Source organism: Phaenicophaeus curvirostris, chromosome 1 (genome assembly GCF_032191515.1).
Source record: "Phaenicophaeus curvirostris isolate KB17595 chromosome 1, BPBGC_Pcur_1.0, whole genome shotgun sequence".
Taxonomy (NCBI): domain Eukaryota; kingdom Metazoa; phylum Chordata; class Aves; order Cuculiformes; family Cuculidae; genus Phaenicophaeus; species Phaenicophaeus curvirostris.
The window spans coordinates 67572497-67595993 of NC_091392.1; the positions used below are offsets into that span (position 1 = coordinate 67572497).

Consider the following 23497-nt stretch of genomic DNA (forward strand, 5'->3'; position numbering starts at 1 on the left):
ATTTTATCCTTACTAAATGGTTCACGTAAAAACAACTCAGGTTTTAATTTTCACTGAATTTTTATAATGAATTATATATCTAGAAGCTATGTAGAAGCATATTTTATTTCTTTGTGAAGATAAATTCTTTGTAGCGCCTTCAAATAGGGACAAGAAATTTGGTATGTATATTTCTAACCATCACAACACACAGAGTACCATTTTTTTCCCAGCAGAAGTAACTACCACTATCAACAGAAAATTCTTCTAAAAATCAGTGATAAAACTGTAACTACTAAAGGAAACTCTCATTACCCATTCTGGTACTCGTGTTCTCTCTGAATAACTGAAGTTCACAGCTATCAATTTTTGTTAATTCTATGGTAACCTACTTCATTAAATCCTAAAAATAGATTGGTGTTATTGAAAAGGGTAATTCTTTTCTCCTTTTCACTCTAGGAATTCCAAAGGAAAATATTAGTGTGTGAAAGAGAATCCATTTGCTTGGTCACCTCATGTCCAGTTCAACGGGAAAAAAAAGGAAAACATAAGGAATGGGCCAATTATATCTATTGTAAATGTTCTGAATATTTAGATCTGCTCAGCGTCTTGCTGATATCCCTGACACTAAGGGCACCCACCTGAATGGAACATCTCAGTTATGTGTTCTAGAGGCAGGGCTGCGAAGATTTTGTCTCTGCTGAGCTGCTGCCGTAGGATGGCCCTACAGGGATCTGTGATACCTTTTCTTATACAATCTTGCCTTGACAGGGAGACAGTAACTTCATCAACACTAATATCTTCATCAAACTGCTATTTTGCTATTAACATCTCATGCCAATTAAAAATCCCCAAACACTTACAAGCCTCCTCACTATGAACTTCTGAAATTCTAATGACTTTTTAAAATGTTGCTGGTGTACACTGCAGCAAGCTGAGAGAATATTATACACTTGTTCGTGTTTTATCAGAATGTTATAAATGCTATTGTGCTGAATTCTTGTGAAGAAGCTTGTCTGCCTTTTTCATAAATAATTAGTTTCCAGAAACATTGGAAGCAGTTTCATTAAAGCTTTGTTATATCATATCTTTTATTTCACGCTAGTTGAGTTTATGCTTGGAATTAATTTCTTCTATGCTGCTGATTTGAAAAAAAAATAGATTGCTAATTTGACATGTACAAGAAAATTGGAAACTGAGCTGACATAAAATACTTGACTGCTTCTGAGTGTTTTGTTGTACATGCTAGAAAACATCCATACAGCAAGATGTGTTAATCAGAGGCTGGTGTGGAAAGAGGTTTTGGAAATGGAGCCCCTTTTAGTGTGATTCAGAAGTATGGACCACATCAGCACACTGGTGCTTCTTATTTTGCTGGTGTAACTTATGTCTAGTGTATATTATTACATTTTCCATTTCACTGACTTCCCTAGCCTGGTTAACTGACTTCTAATCATTGTTACATCAAAATATATACACAAAGGAAGATTTTTGGTTTTTAATTTACGGAAACTTTTGAAATTGCCTTTTTCTTATCTTCCTTTCATTCTCATGGACTCACTGTTTTAAAATTCTTACCATGTCACTAAAAATCAGAAGTCTTCTCTCTTGGCTAATCTGTATGTTCTTTGATCTGATGGCAATGGTCATCTTCGGAATGATTTCTCTAATGCTAACATCTCTCCTTTGAAAATCATGCCAGGTTTCTCCAGCACTTCTGTAAGAACTCATAATATGTATCAGCATGTGAATTTTTTTTTTTTTTTTGTCTAGTCTGAGTCCTTTCAGGCTGCAGTCAGACTCACAGAGAGCACAAAGAATCTGTGCATTTTCATTTCTGATGGTGACAACCTCGATTGTACTACCCCACAGAGTGATCAGCTACTTGCAGAAGTGAGGACTATCAGTACTGTAGGTGAATAAGGAAGTTGAGGAAGAAAAGTATTCTCAACTAGCTGAAGTCATTAACAGTCTTTCTTGACCTCTAGATCCATGATACCACAGCTCGGCCTGTAGCTTCGACTCGAAGCATTTTGCTTTTATACAGGAGGGTCCTCCCCAATCCTATTCAAATTTCATTTCAGGGGAGAGTTGATTCTAAATGATGTTTGTGATCAGGGTCCTTCCTTGATGTTCTGCTAGGAATATAAGCCTTTATCTTGCCACTTAAAATAGGCTTCTTTTACCCTGATTTTTAGCATCACTTTTCCTATGTGATTCTTTCTTTTACTTAATGCTCCTAATTACATACTGTTGTGAAGATTACACAGCAAAGCAACACAGGATGATCTGTTACCTGTGCTTCCTATTAAGCAATCTGTGGGAGGTGCAGTCTGTAATTGCTGGGGGAACTGTACCCATCACTGAATGAAGTATGAATCTAGTTTGTTAATGACCAGGTGAAGAATATGTCTTGTTTTGTGTAAATACCAGACTACAATCTGATGACCCTCCTGTAGGGTATTGCCTGCAGGCAGTGGCCAACCCCACAGCTACGCATGGCTCTTTCTGTTGTCTTATGTTCCACAAGATGCATGGCTTTGGTGCTGGGAGAAGCTTTTTGAAAGCTGCCACAGCTACAACTGAAAAAGAAGGTCTTGCAGCCACAGGACCTTCCTACGCAGAGGATTCCACAAAGGGGCATCCAAACTAGCTCTGAAGAGTTTGTCAGTCCGCTGGATTAGACACCTTTCAAATTAGATTCTTCCCTGCACTTGCAGTGAGTTCCTGCTAGCCATGTTGCTTTCTTACCATGACAACCCTTCACTATCCTCCCTTCTTGCTGCCCACTTCCTCTCGCCTTCCTTTTACTAGTTGCACTCATCTCCTTTACAGTCCCATTCACTTCACCCTTGCTGCCCCCAACTTATTCACTGCTTCTTTTAGCTTTATAATGAAACACAGTTAAAAGAACGATTTAAACACGGCAAGGACAGCAGCAACACTTAATCAGTGTGGTTCGGTGGCAGACACGGTAAGTGCTGCAGCCGGGCACTAGATTGAGGTGAAAGGGCAGTTGCCAGAGTGAGGGAAGCCCAGGAATCCCAGAGGGAGCTGGGCTGGTGGCTCCAGACTCCTGGAAGCAGCAGCTTCTATGTCAGGGCTGATGGTGGGGAGGTGGTCCTGGCAGCAACCATGACAGTTGCCCCCAGGGAGTGCCAGTGACCTGGAGTGCGCAAACAGGGGCGGCCTCGTCAGAGGGGATGGACTGATCAGGTTGTGAAATCAGTTCAAGAAGGCAGGGCGTGCAGGGAGGGTCTCTGGGCTCAGGAGGTGAGTTCATTTGGTGAGAGGGAGCTCAGCCATGGTGTCCACTCAGCGAGTGGCTGCATCCTCCGCACCTGCCAGAGGGATGCATCAGCCCAGACTGAGCTCCCAGGAAAGCACACAGACATCCAGGTCTCAGGCTGCAGAAAGTGCCACCAGCTTGTGCTGGAAACAGAGGGCAGCTTGTGCTGGAAACAGAGGGCAACAAGGGCAATGGCTGTATAAAGTGTGAGCAGGTGGATGATCTCCTCAGCCTGGTAGCAGAGCTGAAAGAGGAGGTAGAGAGGCTGAAGAGCACCAGGGAGCTAGAGACAGACTGGTGGGATCACACCCTAAGCTCCAGGATATAGGAACAGAAACAGCCACAGGAAAAAGCCCATGATCAGAGGGATCTGGTAGCCTCCCTCCACCACGATGTAGGCAGGGGCTTAAAGGGATGTAGTGAGTGGAAGCAAGTCCATCGACACAGCAGTAAATGACCCCCCTCCTTGCCCACACCTCCCCAGGCACCTCTGCACAACAGATACGAGGCTCTAGATGTGGAAGATGGACCAGAGGGAAATATGGGGGATGACTCTTCTACATCAGAGGAAGGGCTGAGACCAGAATGACACACACCCCATATTACTACAGCTGCCACAAGGACGAAAAGGAGAGTCATAGTTGTAGGAGACCCTCTGCTGAGGGGAACAGAGGGTCCAATATGTCGAGCAGACTCTACTGACAGGGAAGTCTCCTGCCTCCCAGGAGCCTGGGTAAGGGATATCGCTAGGAAACTCCCCAGTCTGGTAAAGCACTTGGACTACTAGCCGTTACTGCTAGTAACATGCTACTTCCATGTGGGAGGTGACAAAGCTGCAGTACAGAGCCCAAGGGTGATTAAAAGAGATTTTAGGGCCTTGGGACGGCTAGTGAGGGAGTCTAGGGCCCAGATGATTTTTTTCCTCCCTCCTTCCAGTTACATGTGGTGGCACTGTAAAGAACAGATGGGTCTAGACTATTAATACATGGCTCTATGACCGGTGTTACCATAATAATTTGGTTTTTTTGACATCAGGATGGCATACATGGCACCAGGTTTACAGGTATCAGATGGAAGCCACCTTTCTCAAAGAGGGAGGAGGGTATTTGCTCAGGAGCTTGCAGGGCTTCTTCATAGGGCTTTAAACTAGATGTGAAGGGGATAATATCGGGCTTGCCTATGACAAGTGGTGGGAGGGCACACAGTAGTTGGAGGGATGGGGTGCTGGTATGGGCCTACTTGAAAGCTGAGGAGGGACTGTTTACAAAGGCTTGTAGTGATAGGACTAGGGGCAATGGCAATTAAGTGGAGAGGGCAGATTTAGACTAGACATAAGGAGGAATTTTTTACTGTGAGAGTGGTGAGGCACTGGCACAGGTTGCCCCAGGGAAGTTGTGGCTGCCCCATCCCTGGAGGTGTTCAAGGCCAGGTTGGATGGGACCTTGGGCAGCCTGGTCTAGTGGGATGAGTCTCTGCCCATGGCAGGGGCATTGGAACTAAATGGTCTTTAAGGTCCCTTCCAACCCAAACTACTCTTTGATTCTATGATTCTCTGTGTTGCGTGGCATCGATGGTGCTTTGATCATGGAGACAGTCTTCTGTTCCTAACCACAATGGAAGTCTGTGTAATATGCTTTTCCACTGATTTAATCACTGATTTAGCAGAAATAACAGAACTGGATGCCTCAGTTTTGTTTTGGTTTTTAGTTTTGTTTTGTTTTTCTCTTTTGTCTGTTGCTATTGATTTCTCCTTTCCCATTATAAGCTCTGAAGGGCAGCATTTCTAGCGTATCTAACAAAAACTAGCAGCAGTGAGATGGCCATGTTATGAGTTTGGCTGTGACAGAATAGGTTCATGCTTGCAGGACTCAGTTTGTAGGGAGACCAAGTTCTGTCTTGTCTTCCTGATCAAAACAGCCAGCTACTTCTCCTCCTTTCTGGCACATTCTTGTTCTCCTGTCCTGTGCTTCTGCAAAAACCTGAGAAATCTGTCAGTTTATAGATCAAATTTACTCAAAATGGTGTGTGTTTCAAAGATTAATATTGGCCTGGGTCTCCAGTGGGTATCATTTTCCTTTCATTGGGCTACTGTGGCTCTGAAGATCCAATTTGCCTCAGCAGATGCGTCATTTGCAGTCCATGTTGCTGTGAGTCACTAGAGCTAAAGAAGTGACCTAACGTGTATCATGGGTATTTTTCCATACAGCACAAGTAAAAAAATATGTTCTTTTATAGCTGTAACACTCAAGGAAACTTCTACATCAAGAGAACACAGGGACTTCTCTGCTGTAATACAGAGTAGATTCTGTATTTCAGAAATACGAGGGAATACACTACTTATTCCTTTGCAATCATCTTAGAGTAAGCCAAATGGTGGGAAAATTGATCATTTGAGGTATTTAAGTCAGGGGCCTGCTAGCACAAATAATCCTAAATGGCTCCAATCAGCCTTACTTGGGATTGGTCTTACACCCTTACTGTTATAAGCATAGGGCTCCTGGGAGCTAAGTTTGATCAGGGACAGCAAAGTCTGCTGATACCACCAGAATCCGGATAACTCAGTTAAGTAGGGATTTCTTTTCTTCTTCTTTTTTCCTTCTAATAACAGTTTCTAAAACAGCTGTAGCCTTCCTATACTGTGTGCTGACTTACTGTGTTTGAGAACAACCCCACACAATACAAATGCCCTCCTGTGTGTGAACTGGATTTTGTGGATATCTTAGGTGGGGAGCTTTTGCAACTATGGCTGCAGAAATTTCGTATTCAGAAAGTAGACAAGGCTTTTGAGCTTATATCTGGCAGTAGACAAGTCTTTTAATTGGTGCATAGCTCAGGGAATATAGAATAGATAGGCAGCTATTTTTGTAGTCAATGCTGCGTTTTTTTTCCCCCTATTCCAAAGATCCATAGCTAAATCTATGTTTCAGTATATACAATCTGTTGCAATAAGCTGTTAGAAGCTTAGATTAGCATAAAGAGAAACTTTAACATTAATATTTGGATTTATCAACAGAAAATATAATACTCCAATTTCTTTGTATCCAGTCTGGGTTTTAAAAGGATAAATAAGTTAGTGTCATACCTGCAAATAATTTTTTTCTATACTTTTCGTGGACTGTGGTTAGTGTGGCTGTCTAATATGGCATTTATATAATGATGGCATGATAACTTCTGGCAATGGCCTTTGTATTTTAAGGCTTGTCATTTTCTTGAGCATAATTTTATCTGTTGGACTAGAACACGTAGACACAAGGGAGCTGGTGAATTGAGAGACTCTTTTTTGTTTTGTGTCTTCTGCCATGCTCAGTATTCTGAACTCTTGCTTTGTTTCTATGTTATGTGATGCAATGTATCAAAAGAGAGGATTAAGTCTAGAGTTGAAAAACCCATCAGGTTACGGGAGAACCTAGGAAAAACTGTTATGTGCTCCCTCTGCAGTTCTAGCTATTTTAGTTATCTGAGAGTGATGGTAAGACTGAGATGCAAGGGAGAAATGGCGGAATATGTATTGTTACATGTTGTGTCTGAGTCTCAGAAATTAAAGTCTTTGCAGCTTATCCAGTGTCTTAATCAGGCTATAACAGCATACTTTGCCATTAGCTCCTATCTAGTTACAGGTTTACAGATATCTGTGTTATACCTAAACCAAAGTGTACCTGTTTTGTGGTGGCTGTTCGAATGAGTGACAGAGCAGCAGTTGTCTGGGCTGGCTTGCTACTAAAATCCATTTTCATCATTGTCTCAGTCTCATGTGCTATCAGCCCTACTCTTCTGAATGTTCTTGCAGCTTTAGAAAATGGCAGACAGTAAAACTATCTGTATTGTCAGAGACTGCTAGGAAAAAACCAAACAGCTAGAGTTTATTCCTCTTTTTTATTTCTCTATGTGTGAGCCTCCATGTCATCTCCAGTCTGTTGCTGTTTCATAATGTCCTGCCTGCCCTTCTAGATCTGTAAGTCTGCACATTGTATTACTTATACTGGTGTTAAGTGTGACTTAGCTTTAAAATATAATCAGCCCTTTTCCTGATAAACATCTGATTTGTTCTGTTTTTTAATTGGGAGCATCCCATAGCACTCAACATTTTTTTTCATTATTAAAAGGCACCTGAAAGCACCTGCAATTAAATTCAAAGTGCTGATCTCCACAGGATTGGAAACACCTACAGCTTTTATTATAAATATTTGTTGGGGAATACTATATCCACTGTTAATGGAAGTGGATAGGAGGCAAAGCAGTGGTCACGGTTCAACAGGCAGAGAAAATTGTTTGTTTATCTGTTTTTCTTACTGTTGCAGCTTTCATTAAAGCAGTGCTCTCACTGGAATATCTAAGTAGTTGTAATACTTACCAAAGGAATGGTATTTCTTTATTGCAGCATAAATCAACTGTGAGCACATTTTTGAGTACAAACAAGAATAATATACTTAAAAAACCCCATAATGTATGCTGACTTTTCTAATGTTACATTTTGAACAGTGTGTGTGTAAATCATAAACAGGGGACCAAATTTTATTCCGGCTTTTCCACTGGCCTGAAACCAGACTTATTCCTCATGCTGGGGATACCTGTGTTCAAGCTGCTTGGAGTTGTGGTCAGACACAAAGAGGTCTGGAAATAATCTTGAGGAAGCTGGATCACGAAGGATGCTTTGGTGAATGGGAGGAGGGTAAGTCTACTGGCATCGTACACCAACTTACTTCCTTGGTCTCAGAGGCACCATATATTATAATGCTTTTCATGAACTTGCTTTGAATTTATGAACTTATGAACTTCCATAAGCTTTTATGAACTTCCAGAAACTGCAGGCAGACATTCAGATCCCAAGGTTTCCCTGTCTAGTTGACTAGCCTAGTTCATTTTATTAACTGGTACTTCTAACTTATCAAATCTCCCCTTTTGAAACAGAAAAAAAAAATGTTGCCAGTATTAATCCATTTTAGTTATCTTTGATTAATTTAAAATTCCAACTGAATTTTGAATTATTGGCTCCAAAATTATTTTTGTAATACTTCTCCTAGAATGTCCTCATTGCTCACTGAAAGTAAAGGTGTCAAACACTGCTGCCTCCTGCAGGCTGTGATTTTTTATGAAAAAACTGGACAGCTATCATGGGGTTGGACTCATAGTGTCTGGAGAAAAGGAGGCTGAAGGGAGACCTTATTGCTCTCCACAGTGACCTGAAAAGAGGTTGTAGCAAGTTGAGTGTCAGCCAGTCCACAAGTAACAAGTGCTAGGATGAGAGGAAATTACATTAACTTGCACCAAGGGAAGTTTAGATTGGATATTAGGAAAAATTTCTTTACCAAAAAGTTGCCAAGCACTGACAGAGGCTGCCCAGGGAAGTGGTTGAGTGACCATCCCTGGAGGTATTTGAAACACGGGTAGATGAGGTGGTTAGGGACATGGTTTAGTGGTGGGCTTGGCAGTGCTACGTTTACAGTTGGACTCAATAATCTTAAAGGTCTTTTCCACCTTAAATGATTTGAAGATTCTATGACTTCTAGGTCCTAGCACTATTAGTAGTAAACCTGTTGGCCATCAAGGCCTTGTCTGCCACGTTCCTGTAACAGAGCCAGCAACTGAAACTTTGCTGCAGCACATAGGCTCAGGCTGGCTCCAGGGCTGTCACAGGGCAGAGGTGGCTGGGGATCCTGGGAGCTTTCTCTCCTTCCAGCACTCACTATGTAAGGCTGAGAGGGAACATGTACCTCCTCTTGCACTAGGAGAGGAAATATCTGGAATCTGCATACCGGCTTTACTGTGTTCAGTATTTTCTAACTGATATTATTAATACCTAATCAGAGAAGTTGAATGTAGAACAGATATATTAGATAACATTGTTCACTGCCTTGGGGCCAGCACAAGATTGTTTCCTGTAAAACATTTGACTGACGTTAGGGGAAGTTGAGGTCTATAAGCAAAATGCAGGCTCAGACCCTTACTGAAAAGATGGAAGGCTTATATGCATATATCACTTTGTTAAGAGATATACTTTATTAAAACTTTTATTAAATTAAAAAAAATGGCATTCCCATGTCCACTTGCTCTTGCAGATTTTGGCAGTGATACCTTTTTTATTTGTGATAAAGACACATTTATTGGCTTTGTGGGCTCAAAGGGAAGAAGAAAACAAATATGAAAAATGAAGTTGGAAATGAAGAAATAATTGGCTATATTGTCTGTGGAAGCCTTCAGGTGGCTTAGAATTTCACCCAAAGCCTCATCCTTTTTCTAGCTTATTTCACTTAGACATAATAAATGTAAAAGGGATTTACTTTGTCCATCTTGTATACCACCTCTTTATAAGTAGTCCCCATATCTTAATTTTCAGGGTAAATAACTCTCTTAAGTCCTGACCGACATGGAGTACCAAGCTGGTTTAGTAGTTATAGCCATAGCAAGAAACAATAGACACTGGCTGCTCTCTGAATGTCCTTCAGCTAAGTTTACTAAATGATTTCTTTATTTTCCAAACTGTCTTTAAGTTACAAATACATCTTGATTCCCTTTCTGTCAAGCATAATATAAGCTGTGATCCTATATTGTGCTGTCTTTACAGTAAACATTGCTGTGCAGGCTGTGCTAGATCTTGCTGATGTGAAATTGTGCTGAGGCTGTGGTATTGTGTCACGCCAGACTGAAAAATATATTCAGATCCCTATTGAGTCCTAGCTGTCCCAGATGCTCTTTCCACATCTGGGAGCTCTTCAAAAAGGAAATCCTAGCAGCTCAGGAGGAAGCCATCCCCATGTTCCAAAAAAAAGCTGGCAGGGGAGAAAACCAGCTTGGTTGAACAGAGAGATCTTGAGTGATATCAAGAAGAAGAGAAACGTTTATGGGCTCTGGAAGAGGGGACAGGCCTCTTGGGTGGACTACAGGAGGGAGGTGAGATTGAGTAGATAAAAAATCAGAAGGGCTAAGGCTCAACTAGAAATCAGATTGGCAAAGTCTGTGAAAGATAACAAAATTCTTTCTATAAGTATATAAATAATAAAAGGAGGACTAGGGAGACCATACAGTCCCTATTGGACGCAGAAGGAACAACAGTGACAGGGGATGAGGAAAAGGCTGAGGTACTTAATGCCTTCTTTGCCTCAGTCTTTAATTGTAAAGAAAGTCGTTCTGTTTGTGTACAAACCCAGGAGCTAGAGGAGAAAAATGAGGCTCCCATGATCCAAGAGGAGGTGGTCAGAGCCTTGCTAGCCCGACTAGACACCCACAAGTCTATGGGGCCGGACGGGATTCACCCTAGGGTATTGAAGGAGCTGGCGGATGTGCTGGCCAAACCCCTTTCCATCATCTTCCAACAGTCCTGGAAGACTGGGGAAGTTCCACTGGACTGGAGGCTGGCTGATGTTGTGCCCATCTACAAGAAGGGTTGCAGGGAGGATCCAGGGAACTACAGGCCTGTCAGTCTGACTTCAGTGCCAGGGAAAGTCATGGAACAGGTGATCTTGAGTGCTATCATGAAGCACATGCAAGAGAACCGGGTGATCAGGCCCAGTCAACATGGGTTCACAAAAGGCAGGTCTTGCCAAACTAACCTGATCGCCTTCTATGACAAAGTGACTCGTCTGCTGGATGAGGGAAAGGCTGTGGATGTATCTTCCTGGACTTCAGTAAAGCCTTTGACAGAGTTTCTCACAGCATTCTGCCTGGGAAACTGTCAGCCTCTGGCCTGGACAGGCGCACATTCTCCTGGGTGGAAAACTGGTTGGCTGGCCGGGCCCAGAGAGTGGTGGGAAATGGTGTGAAATCCAGCTGGAGGCCAGTGACAAGTGGGATTCCCGAGGGCTCAGTGCTGGGTCCAGCCCTGTTCTATGTCTTTATCAATGACCTGGATGAAGGCATCGAGTGCACCCTCAGCAAGTTTGCGGACAACACTAAGCTGGGTGGAAGTGTTGATCTGCTGGAGGGTAGGGAGGCCCTGCAAAGGGATCTCAACAGGCTGGACCACTGGGCTGAGTCCAGTAGGATGAGGTTTAACAAGGCCAAGTGCTGGGTCCTGCACTTGGGGCACAACAACCCCATGCAGTGCTACAGACTAGGAGAAGTCTGTCTAGAAAGCTGCCTGGAGGAGAGGGACCTGGGGGTGTTGGTTGACAGCGACTGAACAGGAGCCAGCAGTGTGCCCAGGTGGCCAAGAAGGCCAATGGCATCTTGGCTTGTATCAGAAACGGTGTGACCAGCAGGTCCAGGGAGGGTATTCTCTCTCTGTACTCGGCACTGGTGAGACCGCACCTCGAATCCTGTGTTCAGTTCTGGACCCCTCACCACAAGAAGGATGTTGAGGCTCTGGAACGAGTCCAGAGAAGAGCAACAAAGCTGGTGAAGGGGCTGGAGCGGCTGAGAGAGCTGGGGTTGTTTAGCCTGGAGAAGAGGAGGCTGAGGGGGGACCTTATTGCTCTCTACAGATACCTAAAAGGAAGTTGTGGAGAGGAGGGAGCTGGCCTCTTCTCCCAAGTGACAGGGGACAGGATGAGAGGGAATGGCCTCAAGCTCCACCAGGGGAGGTTTAGGCTGAACACTAGGAAAAAGTTTTTCACAGGAAGGGTCATTGGGCACTGGAACAGGCTGCCCAGGGAGGTGGTTGATTCACCCTCCCTGGAGGTGTTTAAGGGACGGTTGGATGAGGTGCTAAGGAGCATGGTTTAGTATTTGATAGGAATGGTTCGACCTGATGATCCAATGGGTCTTTTCCAACCTGGTGATTCTATGATTCTATTAGAAACTGCCACATCACCTTCATATGCAGCAGTGGTGTAAAGATTTCTGTGCAGCCGTAGGCACCAATTAACCTCTGACCTAAAATAGTGAAGTACTTCTCCTTTTTCCATATGGAAAAAAGGTCTCGGGAGGCACATCTAATCACCTAATGTGGTCTGCAAGTCAAATACTGAGAAGCTCACTCTCATACCTACCAAAATTTGATTCTTACTGAAATTTTAAAAAAGAAACAAAACACTTCTGCTGTGAGGAACACAAAGGCACCTTGCTGCAAATATTGAATTAAATGGGTGCAGCCATGAAACCTTTCAGGTAACCTGGTGTTGTCAAAATCCCTGGCTCCATGGTTCTGCTGAGATGCTCTGAACAGTACTGCTATGCAGTGCTATGTGGCTACATAAGGGCAAGAAGCCTGTGGTCTTGATAAAAAGTTGATGTAAGAAAGCCATACCATGTGTGAAACTGAGGATTCCTTCTCTCCTGATGGAACCTTAAAAAACTGACAACTTAAGGTATCCAACTTTTTACATGGAGTGATGTAGGAGAATAATACATTTAAACTTTGCATGCTCTCAGCCTTACTGAAGCTTAAGAATGATAAATAATTTGCAACACATTACTTCCATCTCACTACCAAGTGAAACCAGCAAACTGAAAGTTTGTCTCTTTTTAAGTACTCTTGTGGCTGGGTTGCTAGGTGCAGCACCAGAGGTTTCAGGTTAAGTAATACTGTTGTCAAATGATGCCTTAAAATTCTCGCAGTGGGACTCTTTGAAACTAGCAGTAAGAGAGACCTAGTCCTCCTATCTTTTCCAACTATATATGATGCAGTTTGGTGACTGGGCTCTCTGAAGCTCTATCATACAACAGGACCAAAGGAGAGCAGTGGCCCTCCTACGTAATACAAGTTGGACTTTATCTCTTTCCATGTTGAGGTAGAAGGTTTGACTGCTGGTGGAGAGAGTTCATTTGGATCATCAGCCCATAATTGATGTACAAAGAAGCTTCCTCTCATAATCATCAAAGTCTGATTGTTCTTAAAGTTAAAATAAGTGTCTGCTGTGAACAACAGCAAAGCACAACATCAGAATGGCTTGGCACTTGTTAACGCTTAATCTGCTATGAGTCAAAGATGAGATAAGGCTTACAAATCAAGTCTATTAACCGAGCAAACTCACCTTATTAACTGGATCAGTTCCTGCAAATTAACATAGCAAGAGTATCACAGTGAAGCAAGGATTCATGACCTTTATAATTTCTTGTCATTGCATTAAATTAATAACCTTGGTATACATATAGCACTAGAATTTCGGAGAGGGTTTTGCTACCTATTCTTTTGAATTTATTAGCTATCTAAACTAGAGTAACTTGAGTCAAATTCACTTTCAGATTGCGTACAAAATTAGGTATTAGAAGTTACTGCTCTTCAAAGTAACTTTAGCTTGTAAAATTTTTGATTGTAAATGTGTTCAACTAAAATCTCCTCTCTGTGATGAGACAGTGGTATGGTGAGTGGTGTGAGTTGGTGTCTGGGCCAAAAGGCTCCTGCCATAAGATGTATTCAGAGATGATGGTGGTGAAAAAGAAGAACTTCCAGTTGCTATAATATCAACAGAACCATTGACCCTAGAAACATTGAAACATTGACCCTAGTCTTAGTGATTCTGAAAACAATGGAGCTAACTTTTGTGTTTGTTCCAAGACAGAAAACTAAAACTTTTTAATGAGCCTTACTGAGTTCAAAATTTCTGCTGTTCAAATGGATACACCGAATGAATAGAAACTGGCATTCACCTTGCATAGGTTATAGTAAGTTTATATACTGTGGTTGGCTTATGACAGATACTAACTGAAACTGTGAAGGAACATGTTACTGTACTATTAAACTTTATATTTTTATTAGCTATAGTAAAAATATAAAATGGGAATAATATCCTTCTCCCCCAACCTCCAAAAATGGACTGAAAACATTTAATTGCAGGTATTGAGAAGAATATTTTCAAGTTAATGCAACAGTAGTGTCTATGATTAGGCATATGAGTGAAATTTGCACTTCTGTTGTTAAACTTTTCTTCTCCATGACACGTCACAGCACTGCTAGGAACACCACTATAACGGCTGTGTCAGCCAAGAAAAGGTTGGATTGAGTCTATTGTGGTGATGGGAAACAACAGTGCTCTGAGAACCCCTTGAGGCCTCAGGCCTTCAAGTACAATAAAGTTTAAACTCAGTGTGTGTTTGCTAGTTGTTCGTGTTGCATGTCTGTCAGGTGGTAATTCTCAGCTGTAAACCCTGTCCGTTCAAGCTGGAGCTTCAGACTGTACACTCTGGCCTGTTTTGGTGCTGACCTGACATGTTCACTAGGATGAGACAAGGGTGAGTACATGGAAGAAAATACAGTCCCAGGTGGAAAGGGGAGAGAAAGGCTGGCTTTGAAACCACACGGCTGCATCATAGAACACTGAACAAATTGGCATTTGTTTTGGTCTGTGTACTTGTGAACTTTTGAAATATGGGCATGTTGTCTCTATAGTACATGTTTGAGTCTAGTGTGAGATATCCTGTAGGTTTCTGCATACAATGCACAACAAATTCAATGTGCATGTCTTGGTCATCCAGGTGCAGCATGTGCAGGAGGTCATAGTGTCTTGTTTTCTCCATTCATGCTCAACCTAGAAGAATGCATCTGAGGGGTGGGCTTCTGGTTGTCTAACACCACATCAAAGAGAGTGGCCTGACATTGAGGGAGAGGAGGAAAAAACCTCGGCCATATCAAGGTGCTGGCTGTTCTAACTTTTGAGCATCCTATTAAATCTGTGCCCATTTTATTGTTCCAGCCTGAGGAAGGACTCCCACAGTTCCATGCAGAACTTGAGTATCCTTTGCAGGTTAGACCTTGTAAATTAAATGCTCTCTTTCTAAACTTTCCATGAAACTACTTCCCCAGCTGCTTTAGTGTTATGTTGTCTAACTAAAGGACCCACTATGAATTCTTTAAAGACTTAAAAAAATAAAGTATGAAGAAAATTAATTTTAGAAGGTCTAAGCAAGCTTAAATGATTGAAGAATTTATTGGAAGAAATCAGAGTAGAAGCATTTGGGAAATTGCCTTAAAAATAAGCTGTGAACCCTACAGTAACATGTATATTCTAGCTACTATAAACTGCCAAAATCCTGCCAACACTTCAGCATGCTTCAGTTCCTTGCATGGTCTGCACAGTCAGTAGGAAGGGTTGTCTGGGGTTTTGCTGAACTCACTCAGATTAGTCAGATTGTGGGTCGTGTCAAGAGCTAGGAGATACCTTCAAAATGAATCACAGAACATTCTGTCTCTTACTTACAATATGCAAAAGAAAATGCTTGACACCAAGTGCTGCTATAATACTAATCAGTAATGATAGTAAAAAAAGCAGGTCTTTTAGAAGTAATGAGTACATAACAGCAAAGAGTTAAAATGAAAATCAGTAGGCAAATTCAACTACAACTGACTCTGCCAGATGCACGCTATAATTTACACTCTGTGGCTTTGTTTACATGTTTATCAGCTTATGTTGACACTTAGGTAAATATATTATACACTCAGAAACATGCAAATATGCTTATATTTATTTAGAATTACAAGGGAGACTTTCATTATGTAAAATATCCAAGAGACTCATGTGCTGGCAATCAAGTTCTAAATCTCTGGCTACTGCAAAGCTATCAGGAAAATGAAATCAGCAGAATCATGAGGGCCTCGGACCTTTTTTTCTGAGTTGCCTCTGCAATACAAAAGCTGTTGACATGTTGAGACTAATGTGGCAGAGAATCTAGGATTTCAACATCTGGATTTTGTTGCTGTTGTTCTGAACTGAAATTATATTCAGAAATAAAAAATACACTTCTGGAAATTAAAAAATTAAAATTATTTTGGGAACACCAAGGAAATGTTCTGCACTTCAAGGTTTTCAAAGGAGATGGTGAGCTTGTTGTATGCCTAACTTCCTGATGAATTAATGTTTTTTCACTTTCATTACTGCATTACACTGAAGAGCTACTGAAAGGAGACTTAAGGGGGCCAAGTATGCAGGATGCTCACAGCCTATGAGATGTGCAGCCAGGAAGCTAAAGGTTCTAGAAATAAGTATGTTTTTGCCTTAAGCTATAAGCCGGTTTGTGTTACATAAATCTGGCAGGGTTAAGATAAAGCTTGAATACTTCCATTCCTCTGTGCCCTCTGAAAATGAAGAAATAATTGGATGGAAATAGATTTGAATCTATTCCCCTTCAAAGAGTATCAGGATTTGTGTATGTGTTTGTTTTACAGTGAGTTCATACCACTAGTTAGCTTTCTTCGTGACCATAAATTCTTTTTAGAAGAAAGTATATTGCAGGATTTGGTCTGAACCTCAAGAAACTGGCTGTGAATAGACCATAACAATTCAGACCTGGCCCTGAGGAGTCCTGCTTCTGCCACCTTCTATTTTTGAATCCTCAGATTTTCCATAATATCAGTGGTACATATTTTACTGTGTAATGTTCCAGTGAAACATCATCCTCAGTTCCTTGAAAGGAAGAAGGTACCTCGTGTCATGTATTACTTCTATGTAGAACTCTATGAAACCTGCTGCTTTATTCAGGAAAAATGTTATCCATTTCTCAGTATGTTGCATAATCCTTTTTACATTTTTGAAGTTTGACTATGTGGGTCTTTAAACTCTGGCTTTCAAAATGTTCAGGATACACATTTCACGTGCAGATCAGATAATGTTTATGTGCCATAGACTCAATCCATTTACAATTAAGAGTACAGGTGGTAAAAGATATGAGTGGTACCTTGTTTTCTCAGTTAATATTCAAGGAAGAGGTGCTAAGCAGCTCTTAATGCACTAGAATTTTAATTTTTTTTAAAGCCACTAGGTAATGCTACAGTCTCACTACTTTCATGTCCTTACCCTGACAATAGCTAGAGCCTGACCCAAAGTCAGGGGTAGTCACTTGCAAGACCTTAAACACTTGATTGACTAAGAACAAATTGTAGGAAGTAAGGCAGGAAGAACATGAGAAAAATATCCATTTCTTCCCATCTTTCCCTTCCCACAAGATTAGAGAAGCTTCTTCTGAAATACTTGAGGTGAGGTAACTCAAGGCATTCCTCCACACTTACAGCTGGAAGATGAGGACTTGTTAACACGTACACTCAAAAGAAAACTGTATGGTTTAATAACTAAAGGGACACTTAGAGAGTGCTGCCCATAGCGTTTCACAGGATACTTTTCACACTGACTCACTGTTTCGAAGGAGATAACTGATTTTTGAAAGACATGCAATCTTATCTCTTAGATCATAGAATCATAGAATGATTTAAGTAGGAAGGGATCAAGCCCCCTGCCATGGGCAGGAATACCTCCCACTAGATCAGGCTGCTCAAGGCCCCATCCAACCTAGCCTTGAACACTTCTATGGAGGGGCATGGACAATTTCCCTGGGCACCTGTGCCAGTGCCTCACCACCTTCCTAACGTCTAATCTAAATCTTCCCCCCTTCCACCTTAAAGCCATTCCTCCTAGTCCTATCATTACATGTCCTTGTAAAAAGTCCCTCCCCAGCTTTCTTGTATGCTCCCTTCAGGTACTGGAAGGCCATTATAATGTTTCCCCAAAGCCTTCTCTTCTCCAGGTTGAACAACCCCAACTCTCAGCCTGTCCTCATATAGGAGGTGCTCCAGCCCTCTGATCATCTTCATGGCCTTCCTCTGGACTCATTCCAACAGTTCCATATCCTTCTTAAGTTGGGGATTCCAGAACTGGTGACAGCACTCCAGGTGGGTTCTCACAAGAGCAGAGTAGAGGGGGAGAATCACCTCCCTTGACCTGCTACCCATGGTTCTTTAGATACAGTCCAGGATATGGTTGGCCTTCTGGGCTGTGGGCATTCATTTGTGACTCATGTCAAGCTTCTCATCAATCAACATGCCTAAGCCCTTCTCTGCAGGACAGCTCTCAGTCTCAGTCACATTGTCCTCCATCCTGTATTGAAACCGTGGATTGCCCTGACCCAGGTGTAGGACCTTGCACTTGGCCTTACAGAACCTCATGAGGTTCACACAGATGCTCTTTTCCAGCTTGTCCAGGTCCCTCTGGATGACATCCCATCCTTCTGGTGTGCAAACTGCACCACTCAGCTTGCTGTCACCTGCAGACTTGCTGAGGTTACACTCAATCTTGCTGTTTATATCATCAGTGCAAATAATTAAACAACACTGGTCTCAGTACGGACCCCTGAGGGACACCACTTGTCACAGATCTCCATCTGGACATCAAGCCATTGACCGCTACTCTCTGACTGCAACCATCCAACCAATTCCTCATCCACCGAACAGTCCACCCATCAAATCCATATCTCTCCAATTTAGAGAGAAGGATGTTGTGGGGGACTGTGTCAAAGGCTTTACAGGAGTTCAGGTAGATTACATCCATTGCTTTTCCCATGTCCACTTATGATTTTGGACAAATTTGTAGCATCAGTGATCCCTATCTACTCTCAAAGAGCTATGGTGCTAATATCCTTCTCTAATCTAATGTTGTACCTACAGATGTTGGCCTCTATAGATATTTCCAAACTAGTTCAAGGTTATGTATTATGATTAGCAGATGTGGACAGTCTACAGTAGCACGGAGCTTGCTGTGAAGTCTTTACACCTTGTCAGAAAGCAGGGTAAGGACTGCAGGAGAGCTTTGCAATTGTTATCAATTGTCACAAGCACCTGGGCCCTGATGACCTATGAAGTTGGTATCACTGATCATTGGCCTCTCACTAGGAGGCTTAGCAGCTACAATTTAAAGGCACATTAAGGTAAATACCCCGTATCACTATTGTGAGTAGCTTAGCAGAAATTTTGGCTGAGCAAGAGGAGATTTTAACAAGGTCACATCTGTGATCAAATTTCTATGTTAATAGCACAAAATGTAAATAAAAATAATTCTAAAGAAGTCTTTTTGTCAAAGGGTGGCCAAAGATTAGCTTTCCAGCTTGCATAATTTGTTCTAGAGTTACATACATGGAAATAATAGGCAGCTGGTTTCATTTGGGAGTCACACGATACAGTTGTTCTACTGCCTTTTCCCTGCCACAAATTTAGGCAAGCTTTGCATGAAACAGAAATAATACTTGCACTGTGCTTTTGAAAAGATTGTGGACCGAGCCAAGAGAGCTGGAGTGGAGGAGGAGAGCTAAAGGATAGCACAAACCAATAATGAAAGCAACATGTGATATCATCTGGCCAGAGAAAGATGAGAACAGTGGTGGGATTTAACGGTTCGTTTTGAAATACCCCTTGCAAGGAAAGGAATGTGTTCAGGGATTAGGACGGGGTCCTAGGAATTAGGAAAATGGGCTTTTATTTCTGACCTTGTCATGTCCTTTCTGTATGATCTTCTGTCTGTGCCTCAGTTTCCCAGCCCATGTAGGCACTCCAAAGCTGTCGGTCCTCCATTGAGACTTACAGGCTTCTTTTGGGAACCTAGCTGAAAAGCTGAATGAGAGGATATCATTATTTTAATTGACTAATAAATGTTTTGTATTTCAGATGAAACTAAAAGCTAAATAGGATGACAGTTCTGTACAAGCCCTTGAAGAAATTAGAAGGGGAACCCCAGCCTCTTAATGTTTTAGACTCGCCTTTCATTGAGCCCTTCCAGAGCACGTCTAGTTCAGACATTTCTAACAAGCGAGCTGTAAAGCTTGCTTTCTGTTAGCAAGTGTGTTGGGAACAGATTCTCTCAGATCCATTAAACACAGATAATGTGATATCTGAAGTGAGCGCTACTACTACTACTGCTATGTAGTCATGTCAGTGTTAGGCTGGTTTTAAAGCCTCTCACTGTACTAAGGCCTGGTCTTTGGGTCTGCAGTGGGGATAAAGGAGGAAGAGGAAGAAGAAGGAAACCATTAACAGATTTTTGCACTGGTTTAGCAAAGAGGCTCCTGTTTTGCATGATGTATTGTATTTACGAGAAGGATTTTAAGGTAGGTAAGAGAGAAAAGATGAATAACATCTGGCAAAGGAGCCATTAAGGTTTGAGAGTATAGACAGAAGTTTTCCTTATGTGTGAGAAAAAACGCATAAACTTACCTCACCAAAGAATAGCGCCATGCTTTTGAAATGAACCTGAGGAATATTTAGAAGACAGCTTAAGGAATGAAGTTCAAAAACATTTCTTCTGTGAGAAAACCAGACCCTAAAACCATCCTTGTGGCTGCTCATTATTGCAGCATGGTCAGCCTATATTCCAAGGATACTGAAAGTTAATCGGTGCTTCTCTGTTAGGAAAGACCATTCTTCAATTTCTTTTCCACTGGACCGAGAGTGAGGTTGGACACACCTTAAAAAGCATAGACCCTGAAGACTTGGAAGGAAACATTAGGAAAGAGAAGCTATTATTTGGTCACCAGAACAAAACATTAATATTACGTAAGGACTTACATTATCTTGGTGCAAAGAATTGGATGGCAAGTGAAGTGATTTCTTTACATTGAAAGAGTCTAAAGTTGTCATCCTGAATTGTCAGCTATACAAGATCTTTTCTGATTAGCTCTTTCATACCTTTCCTGTGTGAAGGTGTGGGAATCATAACTCAACAGGAACAGCTGTCAAGAGTTCATAGCTGTCACTTAGTTCACCTGACAGTCAGGAAAGAGGGAATCGTCTCATTCACACAGCCACCACTAGAGGCCACAACAAACCTCGATAAAGAATCACAAAGCATCTAATTTCTAGTACTGTGCAAACTTACAAAGAAACCAGAAGTAAGGCCATAACCTGTGTCCCACATGAGCATACGTTTCACATCTCCTGTAATGAAAGAAAACGTTGTTGAGCTTACATCAAGCTTGTGTATCCTTCAGTTTTTTAATCTTTTTCTAAAGGGAAATTTTCACTGGGAAGAGGTACTAGATATAAGAAATATTTTTTTTAATGATTATAGTGATTTTTGTGAGGGTAATACACATTATCTCTTTTCCATGGAGTGGAAATATTAGGTCCAGAGAGGTTAAGAGGCTTGCACAGATTATTAGATATTGTTTTTAAGTCTCTGTAAAAGCATAATCTGCTATGGGCTGGAGATTTTTTTATAGCTTTCTTATTCACTAGGCTCATATATCACGTATGTTATAATGAAGAAAATGGACCACAACTCTCTTAAAATTCAGTCTATATTTAATACACTAAAGTGCTGTCTTTTCTAGAGCTGGCTGCTGACACCAGATTCCAATATTCCCCAAACTTCTTATAAACCACCTTCCCCTGTAACACTGCAGCTGTAGGATCAGAAAGCCTGCTATAGTATTTTCCATGGATGAATGCAGGAATTTGGCTCAGCCAGAATAAAGAGCATAATTAAAGAAAAAATAAACTGGAAGGAGATACCTGTTTCACCTTTCACTCCATTTAGGAGTGTGCCCAAGGCAACATATTTTGCTATAACCTAGATAAGACTAAATGGATTATATTACACTTTGTGATAAACTATTTCATACAAAGTTGGCTTTGTATGAAAGTCTTTATCACTTCCACTAATAAATATTGGCAGCAGCTACCAGAGGTTGTCAAGCCAGCCTTTCATGTTACTTTGCTTATTGTTTTGTGGTGTATTCTAGGACACGTTACCCATTAGAGTCCCATATTATTATCACATACAGGAAACACCTGGCTGAAGTGTGATCAATAGATCAACACCTTGTGGGGTGGGCACAGATTTTTATTTAAAAGTAATAGGACTGATCTGAGTCAGTCATCCATGTTTTAGATGTTACAAGTGCTTGTTTCTGCTTCTCCTTCTTATTCCCTCTCATTCACCATGATGACTGGCATTTCTTGTGGGACATTTGGAAGGTACAGATCCCTGACCTGCAACTAAGATGACAAAACCAGGTTGAAGAGTTGATTTAGAAGTCAATTGTGTGATCACAGAGGACACAATATGGTAGGAAATATCAAAAGGAGGCAATGACAGGAGTACAAATGGTAAAAATTGCTGAGACCAATGATTTGAGTTTTAACAAGGCCAAATGCCAGGTCCTGCACTTGGGGCACAACAACCCTATGCAGTGCTACAGACTAGGAGAAGACTGGCTAGAAAGCTGCCTGGAGGAGAATGACCTGGGGGTGTTGGTTGATGGTGACTGAACATAAGCCAGCAGTGTGTCCAGGTGGCCAAGAAGGCCAATGGCATCTTGGCTTGGATCAGAAACGGCGTGACCAGCAGGTCCAGGGAGGTTATTCTCCCTCTGTACTCAGCACTGGTGAGACTGCACCTCTAATATTGTGTTCAGTTCTGGGCCCCTCACCACAAGAAGGATGTTGAGGCTCTGGAGCAAGTCCAGAGAAAAGAGATGAAGCTGGTGAAGGGGCTGGAGAACAAGTCTTCTGAGAAGCAGCTGAGGGAGCTGGGGTCGTTTAGCCTGGAGAAGAGGAGGCTGAGGGGAGACCTTATTGCTCTCTACAACTGCCTGAAAGGAGGTTGTGGAGAGGAGAGAGCTGGCCTCTTCTCCCAAGTGACAGGGGACAGGACAAGGGGGAATGGCCTCCAGCTCTACCAGGGGAGGTTCAGGCTTGACATCAGTAAAAAATTTTTTGGAAAAAATTGAACACTGGCAGAGGCTGCCCACGGAGGTGGTTGAGTCACCTTCCCTGGAGGTGTTTAAAGGACGGGTGGATGAGGTGCTGAGGGGCATGGTTTAGTGATTGATGATCAATGATCCTGGGGGTCCTTTCCAACCTTGTGATTCTGTGAAATAATTGTCCCTGACAGTGAGATGGTTTAACTAGTGGACAGAGAAGGAAAATGTTGACTTCAGTGTATTTGGACTATACTGCCCATTCCCATTGCTGCTATTGTTGCTGACTCTTCTGCCTACTTCTCTGAGGTGGAAAGACCCTTCTCTAAGCAGAACAATGTTGTCTTACTATTGGGAAGAAGAACAGCTTTAACTTGGTCATGACATTAGCTACATGAAAATCCATCAAGTGAATGACACAGCCTAGAAAAGGCCTGTGGTTTGCTTCAGATAATATTATGTGCAAGAGGATTATACTAATGTAAAACTTTCCATTCCATCAGCCACATCTGAAGTGAACAGTCTAGCATTTGGAAACTGATTGTTTTAGAGCAAATGGGCAGAGTATATGGAGATGGACTGAAAATTCACACCGACATTTAAATATATTTTTCTAAGTCAGTAAAGAGAAAGGAACCAGGCTTGGTGCTGCAGATGTTTTCTTCTTTTCGTGATGAAAGCAGTGGGAAGTGTGGAGCTGGATAGTTTTTTTGTTTGCCTATGCTACTCAGATTTTTGCATTATACTCTTATAATTGTGAAAATATATATTGGAACCAAGCTTACACAGCACAGGTTTAAATAGTCTTTCTGCTAGAAACACTATATTTGTTTTCTCTGATTACATATGGGAGATTATCAGATCTATTCTGGTAAATCCTCAACTCTCTTTGAGTTTTTT

General features: G+C 41.8%; 1 protein-coding gene across 2 annotated transcripts in view; it reads left to right on the plus strand.

The window, feature by feature from the left end:
• The window catches only part of USP18 (ubiquitin specific peptidase 18), a 424666-nt gene extending 424570 nt beyond the window's left edge, over positions 1 to 96 (plus strand). For both annotated transcript variants that reach the window (XM_069861655.1, XM_069861645.1), the window contains exon 12: positions 84 to 96. The gene's annotated coding sequence lies outside the window, so the exon portion shown is untranslated. The remainder of the gene's footprint in view (positions 1 to 83) is intronic.
• The last annotated feature ends 23401 nt before the right edge of the window (positions 97 to 23497 follow it).